The following is a 9,204-nucleotide window of genomic DNA, read 5'->3' on the forward strand; positions in this document are numbered from 1 at the left end:
CTGAAGGAAGTTTAAAGGGAACAGAAAGTCCATGTGCCTGGAACGCAAAGGCATCAGCAGCTTTGTGATGAGAAATGCAAGGGAGCCATGCATGGAAACCCAGAAAGGGACCTTTTGATGCTGAGTAGGAATGGATAAAGAGGAAGGAAAAAACCAAAAAAAGAGGTTTACTGTGAAACTTCCCAGTTTGAGCAGAGTCAAAGGGTAAGATTTTGGAAGGATCTCAAACTTGGTTTTGGTTTAAAACAAGGTTTAGGTGAAAAAGCAGCAAACTTAAGGGGATTAAATAAAGAGTTGCTTCAGGCAAGAGAAGCAGGTCTTAAATTTAAACACTGAAGATTTAGAACGAGAATCTGAGTAAAGCTAAAATAGCACCTGGGCTCAGAAATCGGGCTTGCACAGAAGAGGTGGAAACGCAGCAATGCTAAGGAAAATAAGGAGGGAACTGGAAGCTGTTAAAAGTGAACTGAATGTTTGAAAGGGTCTTGCGTGCCTGGGATAGTACAGCTTCAGAAACACTTTGAAAAAACATGTTTTGGCCCAAGTATGAAGTGATGTACTCGATGACTTGGGGGTAAATATTTTCTAAAGCACACAGATGCGAGCTATCCCCGATAGCTAGCGGGGGGGGGAAGGAGGGGGAAGGAAACGCGCAGCCGCGCCTGCCACTGACTTCGCTTTGTTCGCCCAGAAACCCGTCGCGTGTCCGGGGTCTCCACTGCTGCGGTGCCCGGGAGGGTCTCCCCGTCCCGCTGCCGGGGTCCGGCTGCCCCGGATCCGCCGGTCCCGGAGGGCGGTGGCGCGGCCGTCCGGAAGGGGGCGCTGCTCCGGATCCGCCGGGCTCCCGCTCACACCACCCCGTCCCGAGGCGGCCGCCGGGCTCCCGCTCACACCGCTCCCTGGCCGGAGACGGGCGCCGAGCTCCCGCTCACACCACCCCGGCCAACCTCAGCCTCCGGACACCCCGCGCGCTCCGCAGCGGCCGTGGGAAGGCTGTGAGGAAAGGCGGTAAAGGGCCGGAGGAGCACCTGTGCGGGTGGGATGTGCCCGGGCCGCGGACCCAGCCCACGGAGCAGCGGGATTTTCCTGTCGTAAAACGGCAGGAGAACCACCCAGGTCACAGCGCGGGGTTCTGGTCTGGGTAAAAGCTGAGTTTCTAACTGCAAATGCCTCAGGAAATGAAATGCCACGTCTGGTGGACAGTGTGTCTCCAGGTAATGCCCCAAAGCAAAACAGTGCGTGCAGAGGAGCCCCGAGTTGCCGGGGACCTTCTCTGCCCCAAGCAGTGGCTTTCTGCAGGTTTCTGCAACCTGTCTCCCCGCAGGTGTACGGGCAGATGGGTGCCCACGCTGCTAGAGCCCCTGTCCTTGGGAGGGCAGCTCTGTGGAGTCGGCCATAGCAGGACAGATGCAGCAGCAGATCACTCTTGGGCTAATTCATCTGTAACCACCGAAAGTTTAGTCATCAAGGAGTCGTGTGCTTGACTTTGGTTTTCCCCGCCCTTGCACTCTGCAAAGAGATAAGTGGTCTAAAGTCTACAACGGCGCGCTGAGCTTCAGCAATTCATATTTACATGGGGGGCAAAGAGGGGTGGGATGCATTTAGAAATGACTCAGTTCAAAGGTAGTGGCTGGTTTGTGCCTGTCTGTCAGATCTAAGGGGAGTGAGTGGATTTCCATGGAGGAATTTCATGGAAATTAAATCTCTACTGGAGTGATCCATTCAACTCCTAAAGCTTCAGCCCAGTTTTGTATCCTGGATGAATGCCCTGATGAATAGCTTGGCGGGGATGCAAAAAGCCACCTTAAACTAGGGATTTTTTTTCCTGCTAAATTGACTTCAAAGCAGTAATTAAACAATAGCCAGCTTTAAAAAAAAAAAAAAAATCAAGTTATAAGAAGCTATAGGACCAAACTACCCTATAAGTACAGGCTGTATTTTAGGGGAGGGAGGCAGGGGATGGAATGTTCGTACTGGCAAAGCAACTGGGAAGAGGCAAATTGAGAGAACTGAAAAAGGGTGTGAGAGTAAAACTGATTGCACCAATTCAAAGTTTGGGTTTTGTTGGATTTTTTTACAGCTGTACTACAGCTGGTCTGGAGCTGGGTAAGAGGAGGCAGGACAGGCTGGGGTATTTTAAGCAGAAGCATCCAGTTGAGAGGCTGAAGTGGCTTTCTTTAGCCTTTGTCCTGTCCTGTGTTTGAGGCTTGTCTTGTACAGGCTGCTCAGCCTAGAGCTGAGCTCTGCAAAGCTCAGTGTTCATCTCTTTTGTAAAGTAAAACTGCATTTGTGGCCAATCTTGCTTGCCAGTCTTCTACCCCTCCCTCTGCCTTCCAAACCCACAGCCACAACTGCATTCACACGTCTCTGTGGAGGATTTAGAAGCACATTTGACTTGAAGATAAGACAAATAAAAACTAATCTCCTGCCTGACTTCTGTGATGAACACTGCCTCATTTTCCCCTTCTGCAGTACAACTCTCTCACTTGCCATTTGCTGATGTTAGCCCCTGTGGTCCTTGCTACCACAAGCAGAATGTTTCCTAGTGTCATATACCTTCTGCCACCACGCCTGCTCTGGAAGGAGAAACCTGGAAGTTTATAGCCCAATTTAATTTAAAATCTCTTCAGAGAGATCAATTTAGAGGCTTTCCTGGGTTGTTTAAATGCCTTTGTGGCTTTATTCCCAGAGGATGTCACCAAATTAACGAAAGAAGGAGAGATAAACACAAATTTGGCACTATCACAGTTGCTAGATTTTTACACTGTTTAAGATAAGGCTTTCTATTTTAAAATGAAATGTCCAACACTGCACTTAATTTGATGAACACTTTTGGTTTGTTACATACTTCCAGGATATTTCTGAGAATTCATGGAAGCACAGCAGCACACACTGGCAGAGAACCTGATCCACGGGTCTTTAAAAATCTCATACTTGCGTCAGGTGGAACCAAGTTAAATGATACTCAAGATAATGACTTTATAGTCTTATTAAAGCTTACTGCAGTCCTCAGGCTAGGCTATCAAGCTTAAATATTCCCAGTGTCCCAAATGTCATAATGTTACTGTGATAGTTACTGCTAGAAGAAATCTCTTAAAATATAATTTTCAATTCTTACATTGCTTTTCAAATAGACTTCACAGTTTATTTGCACTGAGAACTGCTTTTCATTTTTAAAACTTCGTTGCTGGTAACTACAGCATAGCTTTCCTACAAAGTGATGAGCTAAAAACTGGCAAGAACTGTTTGATGTCAATTGTAAAATCCTGGTGAGTTCTAGCCCACACACAGATACACTTACTGTTACAAGCCTTTGCTACACCTCTGTCAGAGGGCTAGTCTCCTGCCAGGCAGCAGTTTCTGTGATAACTAAATTTTAGTCTCTCCAAGATGATACAAGAATATGAAGGCAACGCACATTGCTGTCTGACAACTCTTCCCAAGTGCTGAAAGTGGGAAAGCACTTTGGACAACACACAGAAGCTTCTGTCTTATTGGCCAGGTATGGAAAAACAGTCCCCAGAGACTGCAAAGTAGTGCTAATGTAATTCACTGGAAAGTCCAGTTTCTGTTCAGATAACCACAGGTGTTGCAACAAAACACAATGACAGAGCATGTGCTTTGTTTACAGCTTTTCTGCCTGGCTGTTACGCACCATTCAGACAATGTTGCTGAGTGTAAAGTAATTGAGAGCTACACAGAGTGATGTATGGCTCAGCTTGAAGCCAACAGCAATCTGGCAACAAGTCAGTCATGTCCCATTGTTAGTGACAAGAGAGAGGTGTGTGGATCATGGATATTTTCTCAACAATCAGGCACCTCACCTTTCTGACAGGGAGGAGCTTGGGGATCCCAAAAACTACCTCCTGTAGCCAGGTGGGTTTCCAAGCAACAGGCTGCCCTGGGTCATAAACCAAAATTGTCCTATTATACTTTAAAAAATAACCTGAAAAAAATGCCTCCCCAGAGTTAGGTCAGTCCCAGCTGGGACTGTGTTGCCAGTGAGAGAGCTCCCTTCCCAGTCACACATTTGTCTGTCCTAGGCTCAGGCAGCATTGCTGGCCTGAAATCAGTCAGAGCAGTTTGCTGATCTGGTTGAAAATGAAAAACTCTCCCCTCAACACTGCCCTCACAGTTAATAAAGAGATGGGTGATCCCACAACCGCACCTCCTCTAGGAGGCTGAAGGATCTCAATTATTTGTGGAAAAGGACATAAAGTACACATGCACAAAAGCCAAGTCCCAAATGACATACACAAAATATTTTTCTCTTTTGAGGGACCTGGACCAAAACTGTGCACTGTTCTCTGACTGTCCTAACTCTGAAAAACATTTGATTGACCATGTTTTAACTAAATTTCAATTTTACTTGCCTAGTTCAGATATTCTCAGACGACAGCCTTGAAAGCCATTGCTGGTACTCACAAGCTGTCATTTTCAGTTAGGTTTGACAGGGATTTGTAATGTATGAAGAAGTGAACAGTGTGTGTTAATCCAGAAAGTTCAGGAACTGCTGGTGTAAGAGATCTTTATTCTCTGGCTATAAAGAGCCTATTCTAGATAGTTCTAGCACTTCAAAGAACACAAAGGTGTATTAAATCCATAGCTGTGAAATCCTTTTCTAGATGAAAAACAAGTCTGCAATCTGAGACTTATTTGTTTATTTTTAAGGAAGTGATAATAATTTTAACAATATATTGAATACAGATGAGGAGATGTTTTCTGTAAGCCACAGATGGCTCAAACAATAGCTCTGACAATAAACCCAAGAACCATCCAGTGCTTTTAACTGATCTAATTCAGAAATTTAAAGATGGTTATTTACATGGTAGCAGCACGAGCTATTCCTCTGTTGGCATGTTTTTAGCAGAAAAAAAATCTTGTTAAAAGACTAGAACCCAAATGGTTCTAATGACCTTCACTGATCTTTAAATGTATCTTACCTCTAGCTTCAACGGCTTGTATGTTCCAGTTACTGGCTGTAACCACAAACATCTGTTGTGTATTTAACACAAAAGTGCAATCTGAATTAACTACATCATAAATCAAAACAAGTATGATTTGTATTAATCCTCTTCAGATTTGTTTCCAATCGTTCTATTACTTTTGGAAGTAAAATAATGCAGAATCCAATGCTCTTGATATTAGCAGTAAAGTTCACCTAGTTAAGCCAGATGCAGAGCATTCATGTTTAATGCACTTCTCCTTTTCAAAAAGAAAAATCTAAACATTTAATTATTGTTTCATACCTCATCAATGGTGTGGAACTCTTACTTCTCATTGGCATTTGGTCTTTGTAACAACTGATTTGTGATGCTCATCTCCTTTTAAGAACCAGTTTGTGAATTCTACAGGAGCAGGACTGAATCAGTTGTTTGTATAATTCTTAATCCCACAAGACACCATAAGACAGGGCAGAAATCTAGTAATCAACATGTAAATTTCTGTCCATACATCTGAAAATGATTTACCTTAAATAGTTGTAGAACACGGCAGCTAGACCCTAGAAAATACCAGGGTGCTATTATGCTAGCTGCTTTATAAGTCTCTAGAAAGAAACAGCTCCTTCTCATAAGCCTTTGCCATTTTTATGGACAAGACAGAAGGAAAAATGCAGTGAAATGAAGCAACATTCTTCTTGAAGTGACTTAAGAGTATGAGATCCTAATCACAACACACATCGTGTGAAACCTCAAGATATATCATAATTTTCAGTCATCACAGAAAGACAAACCTGGACTTACATTTATATATTTACAGAGCATTTGCCATATCCCAGAATGACAGCAGAGTAGTACAAAGATGGCACATAGAAAATATATATGTTGAGGTGACTGAAGGCTACAAGAGTGTCCTGCCACAGCTGGTAGAGCTGTACACTGCTGCACTGGAGCAGTGGCTAAAGCACTGGTCTAGGTGGACCTGCTTCTGCAGGGGGATTAGAATAGATGGTCTCTAAAGGTCTCTTCCAACCCCTACCATTCATATTATATGAATTAAGCAAGTAAAGAACCACTGTATTTTGTAATCTGGAAGATGAAAGAGCCAGTTCAGGATTGTGAACATTATACCTTAGACATATCTTTATGTTAAAATAATCAGTGGTAAAATAATTCAGGTTTTGGTCACCACTAGCAACATTTGTTCTTTTGAAGAGGATTTGTGAGTGATTGTTTTGTTTCACTTCAGGTTTAAAGCCTGAACCTTTTGTAGCTGCTTTGAGAAGGAAAGCATATAAGATGGACAAATTTTTAGACCACCAAGCAAACATAGTCAAGTATCTAATACATATTGGCTGAGAATTATTCCAGAGTTTAAAACCGAGCTGCTGTTGTAGAGTAAAAGCAGAGGAAAGACAAGACTTGTTTTGCTTGTGGCATTTTGGAGTAGAACTCCAAGCTTGTTGGACAGAAGATCCCCTGGCATAGGCCTTTGATGTCCAGATTTGACTAACAAGTAGGACATACGGTTAACATTACTCATTTTCATTTTTAAATTACATTTGAATGGCCAGTTTTAATTTTTTTTCCTCCTTATAAGCTAAAAACGGAGGCACCTGCAGGATGGGTAAACAATTCAGTGTTCTCTTTTCCCAGGATATTTTCCATTCATTATCAGTTTACTTGGTTTGATTTCTCTCCTGGACTCTTGCAACCAGTTTTTTGTGGATCTTGTTAAAGTTGTCAATGTTTGTAAACATATTGCCTTTGTTCAGAAGTTTTAAAACACTGTTGAGATAGAAAGAATATGAGAATCATTTGAGCAAGGAACTGGGGGTTTCGGTAAGCTGTTTGGCTATTCCCTTGGAAGCTGGCAGCACTAAAGAGATGGTATGGATCTCACCTTGGTTTACTTCAGTTACACCTTGCACCTAAAACCAGACTGCAGAAAGGGTAAGATCTGACTGCGTGCACTTGTTTGGATTGTACTTAAACTATGTAACAGAAATAAAGAAGCAAAACAGATTTTTTTTTTTTTTTAGAGGATTCAATGTGTTTCTAAAATTACCTTTTTTAAATAGCTCCCTTGATATATTCTTAAGAGACTGTATATAACATCTGGCTTTTGTTTTAATCAGGGACTGCTTTGTGGGAAATCCCATCACTTTGAGTAAAAAAAAATTAGCTGTACACACTGAAGTCAGTGTAAAATGTACTCCATTACAGCTGGACTATAGAAAATTGAAAAAACCGAACATGTCTTTGAAGAAAGATGAATGGTTTCTATATCAGTCTGAGGTCTCTAAAGCAACTGGATTAATGCTCTATCTGTGAACAAATGACAAGCTCTATTTTGTAATTTCAGTCTTTTTAGATTCTTGATTATGACATTTCTTGTTTTCTTGAAATGGAAGAAAGTAAATAATTGAGTTTGTGGGCGAAGAGCTTGCCAAACACAAGGCACTGAGAAGTTCTGTAAGCTCCTGTAGTAGTTAACGCCTGCCAGGCTCTTTGCCAACACAGTCAGAATATTTCAGCATCAAGTTAGAATCTCCTTGTGTTATCATTTGCCCACTGCAATCAATTGGCTAGCCATAACTTGGCATTAGAAATTAAAATTGTGACACTGCCACATGTGACCATTATTCATGGGATCTCTGGCTGTAAAACATCACGATGATAAAATGTGAAGTCATCTGGGTATGCTGTTTCTAAAACACTGATTCTCTTGCCTTAGTGAGCCTCTAAGTGAGCCTATGTAAGAATTCAGTATCCATGTGAGATACAGCATCCTCAGAGTGCTGTGCTATAAGAAAATAAAACAACTAGCTATGTTAAATATAAGGTCCTTTAGAAAGAAAGGAAAATACCCTCATGCTTGGAAAATCAGAAACACCGTAGGACTAAATATCACTGTCTGATGAGGCACACGAAATGATGGCTCCGCCCCATCACACACTCCACACTTTTGGTCCCCAGCCTTCTCCAAAAGCGTGAAATCAGTGGGGTCCTCCACAGAAAGCTTTTCTGCCTGCTCAGCAGGTGCTGAGCCGATATAGTAACACACTGCACAGCACAGACTGCAACAGAAGCCAAATCACACGACTATCACAATTATCTTTACAGTTGTGTATATATTAAAATGTCACCCTCTAAAGCTTCTTCTGCCAAAGGAAGACAAAAAATATTGCCAGAAGGAAATAAAACTAATTGTCTTGGGAAGGAAGCACAATCACTAGAAAACTTTAGTCAGGCTAAAACCAAAGCAATTGTGTTCATGGTGCTGTTTTTTCCCTTCAATAGCTGATATTCAATAAGCATTTACTGAAAAGTAAACGTCAAAGAACACCAAAGAGAAAGAAGTTTTCCTCAAGACATGTGGTGTTTCTCAAACTCAGTGAAGAGGCGACTTTTCATTAATAAAGTGCAAAATTAAAATAACGAAATAACAAGATGGCAGAATCATTTCTGTAGCGATAGGAGTATTGATCACCTATACATTACGATGCAGCATCTTGAATATTTAAATGTGTACTAGCAGCTGAGTTTCTCACTACAGTGCAATGCAGATTTGTTCAGCACATTCAATAGGACGACTTCATGGAAAAACAAAGTATCATTTTTTGTTATTTATAGTGTTTCAGAAAAATAAGCAAGCTCCTAGAATTTGTTTTTTCCCCTCACATCTTTCTCTTTAGTTACTATGGTAATTATAGCTAATAGTTTTTTTTCAAACTCAAACTAAATGTTTTTAAATGTTTTAGCCACAGGAAAAGTGCTTTATCAGTTTGATTTATTTTTACACCAGTAGAATACTCAGCTGCAACTTTTCTCCTGACACTGAGCATGATAACAAATGTTTTAAAATCATCACTACTCTGCACACACAACAAATCATACCAGAGAAAGCAGTTTTGCTGATACAGTTTACAATATAGTTTTTCTCAACACAGAACAGTTAGTTCTGCCATGAATGGCACTCCTCTCTGCTGAAGCACGTTGTATGTGTATAGTCTTATGGCTCAGATCACTTTTAATAACTGTTAACATTTTTTTCACCTTGTATATGCTCTAAGTGACAACCCATTTTCTACAGGCACTATTATTTTCCAGCAATGGCTATATATATATAAAAAAAAAATCTCAAGAGTCCCTCTGACTGCAAGGGGATAGATGTACCCACAAAACTTTTTCAATCCCTTCTTCCAAAAGATCCAACTGGAGAAATTGATACAAAAATGATACCCTTCTCTCTCTGCCATTT

The sequence above is a fragment of the Colius striatus genome, chromosome 13, assembly GCF_028858725.1.
Source record: "Colius striatus isolate bColStr4 chromosome 13, bColStr4.1.hap1, whole genome shotgun sequence".
NCBI lineage: Eukaryota > Metazoa > Chordata > Aves > Coliiformes > Coliidae > Colius > Colius striatus.